The following is a 3,140-nucleotide window of genomic DNA, read 5'->3' as shown; positions in this document are numbered from 1 at the left end:
ACTCCATCCTGAGCGACAGAGCAAGACCCTGTCCCTAAGTAATACATAAATCTGAGTATATTGAACTCGGGTGTGATATAGGTGTTTGGGATGACTCATATCCATCCCAGGTGTATTGTATCACCTGGGGATAACTTGTGCCCTCTCTAAGCCCTGCTCTATTTAGAGGAAACAGCAGCTCACTCCCAGAATTTCAACACAAGCCTCACTTTCTGTTTCTAAGAGGAAGAGCTGCCTGGCTCACAACACCATGTACATATGACCTCAGGTAGCTGGGAGACAAACAGGCCTCTTCCGCTCTCTGACAGCCCCTTCCTTGCCACTCAGGCCTCGGAGGAGAGGCGACCTTCCTGTGTCAGGAAGGCTCAGAAACCATTTCCCTCTCTGCCTGCCTTTGCCCTGCAGAGCAGGCCAGATTGATACTGAGGGGGTAGCAGGGAGGGCTTTAGCTCTCCACCCCAAATCATCTCCTGGCACCCCCTAAACCTACAGCCAAATCATGAACAGTGGACTTGCAATGCAGACCAAATTCTAAGTCAAGTAAAATAAAAGTCAGGACTCAGCCTAGCTGGCTTTTTTTTTTTTTTTTTTTTTTTTGCCCAGGCTGGAGTGAAGTGGTGCAATCTCGGCTCACTGCAACGTCTGTCCCCGGATTAAAACAATTTAGCCTCCTGAGTAGCTAGCTGGGATTATAGGCTCTAGTCTCCTTCCCTTTCTTCCTGCCAAATTTATGCCCCTGAGCTCCTCCTACAGAGTGACAGGAGCCCAACTATTAGGGCCTTGAATACTACGTTAGCACCCAAACATCAATCCTGCTGGCCTGCTGGAAAAATCCCAGCGCCAATAATTATTGAAGTTGAAGGGGAGATGAAGTTCCTAGACAGCAAAGGCTGGAGGCCTTCGGAGCTTTCTGTCCAGAAATGGCCTTTGGCATCGTGGATCAAGGCCTCAGTGCAGCCAGGGCCTCCAGAGGCTGTGGAGCTGGGGCTCCCAGCGGGGCTCTTGCTCACCAAACTCACAGGAAGATAAGGAATGAATTTACAGTGAAAACCAGGCATGCACTGGTAAGCTGGACACAACGCCTGCCTCCATACACCAGAAAAAGGTTTTTTGTGAAGTCGGAAAGAGCTAGGCTGAGGCCAGAGCTAGGCTCACACCTGTAATCTTAGCACTTTGGGAGGCAGAGGCGGGTGGATCACCTGAGGTCAGGAGTTAGAGACCAGCCTGGCCAACATGGCAAAACCCCGTCTCCACTAAAAATACAAAAGTGGCATGGTGGTAGGCGCCTGTAATCCCAGCTACCTACTCGGGAGGCTGAATCCCTTGAATCGGGGGGGGGGTGGAGGTTGCAGTGAGCCGAGATTGCACCACTTCATTCAGCCTGGGCGAAAAAAAAAAAATAGCTAGGCTGAGTCCTGACCACTTTTTGTTGTTGTTGCTAGTTATATTCGTATTATATTCATTTTATTTTACTTTTAGTTTTAGTTTTCAAGCGTGACTGCAAGTTTTGACAGCTGTGTGGCTTTGAACATGCTTTTTGAACCCTCAGAGCCTTGTCCTCATCAGTAAATGGGGATAATGGGATAGCTCCTAGCTCATAGAATTGTGAGGATTCAATATGGCAATGTACCTTAACAACAAAAACAACACACACACACACACACACACACGATGTCTAGAGTGTGGTTAGTGCTCATAAAGTTACGTAACTGTATTATTAATGATGTCACAGCCCAACGAAGAGAGACAGGTATGCACAAATACATGCCATACAATGTGAGCAACAGTTCAAATGCCACCTCCTTCGTGCAGCCCTCTGGGCTGTCTCTCAGTCCGTGGCAGGAGGTAAAAGGCTCCTTCTGGAAGCCCTATAGCATTGGCCCCTCTCTCCATCACTTCCCTTCCCTTGTCTTTCTGTGACCGTTCGTTGTGATTGTTTATAGAGCTTCTTCCACACTGGTCTGCCAGTAGGAGACATGTGGAAATTCCTCTGTAAATTAGCAAGGACATCCCCTCGAGGTCCCCTCTAAGGGTGGGATTCTGTGAGAAGATCTGAAGTTGCGGCTTCTGTCTGGGACTATCAGGGAAGACTTCAGGGAGGGGATGATCTCTGAGCTAGGTCATAAAACCTGTGGACCATTTGGAACAGCAGCAGTAGCCATTTCAAGAGCAGTCAAAAGGCAAAAGGGGAGACAACCTGGCAGGCTGAGACCTCAGCAAGCAGCCAGAAGCACAGAGAGTTTGGGGCTGCTAGATGGGGGTCCGTGCTCCCCTCCTAAGAGTCTCCACAACCCTGAGCAAACACCTCTGCTCTCTGGGCTCCAGTCTCTCCTCTCAGTGTACTGAGAGGGCTTTGCTAGATAAGGTTCCCTGCCAGTTTGGATATTTCAGTGGCTTCTTTGACCTGCCCCGCTCATGGAGCCCCAGACAAGTGTGAGGGTTTCCCAGTTCAGACAGCCCCCGCCCAGTGAGAGCCAGCACATGTCCTCTCTGTTCCAGAGGGTTTAGTTGGAGGGTAGTTCAGTTTAGGGGTAGGGAGGCAAGACGACTTGCCCAGTCCCAGGTGTGTTTTCCAGAATGTGTATCTGCTGGGGCAGGATGGTCTGTGAACAAAGGCTTGGAATAGCTGTCTGTCCTCAGGCATAGCTGGGATTCCAGGAGACCCAGGCCTCACCCAGGCGGGCAGGGCTGGGGCTCAGGGTGCCGTCCTGGCATGTTCTAGGCATGCCTCTGGCCCAGCAAGGAGGGAACACGGTGAAGCAACTGCCACTCCAGCGACCAGTGCAGCGCTTTCCACTGCCCCAGGCCCCAGCTTCAGAGGTCCCACAATGCTTCCATTGTCCACTGCTCTGCCCGGCTGCCCCCCAGGGAGCAGCTCAGAGCCAAGAACCTGGGCAGGGCCCTGATTCCTGGGGCACAGCCTGGGTAGAAGAGAGAAAAGCAGAGGGGTCAGATTCACAGAAAACAGCTGTGGAACTTGGAGAATTCCACCCTAAGAATCCTAGAATCGGCTGGGCGGGGTGACTCATGCCTATAATCCCAACATTTTGGGAGGCCAAGGCATGTGGATCATGAGGTCAGGAGTTTGAGACCAGCCTGGCCAACATGGTGAAACCCTGTCTCTACTAAAAATACAAAAA

The sequence above is a fragment of the Colobus angolensis genome, unplaced genomic scaffold (assembly GCF_000951035.1).
Source record: "Colobus angolensis palliatus isolate OR3802 unplaced genomic scaffold, Cang.pa_1.0 Scaffold65, whole genome shotgun sequence".
Classification (NCBI taxonomy): Eukaryota; Metazoa; Chordata; class Mammalia; order Primates; family Cercopithecidae; genus Colobus; species Colobus angolensis.
The sequence above is the reverse complement of the archived record's forward strand: the minus strand, read 5'-3'. Positions refer to the sequence as shown.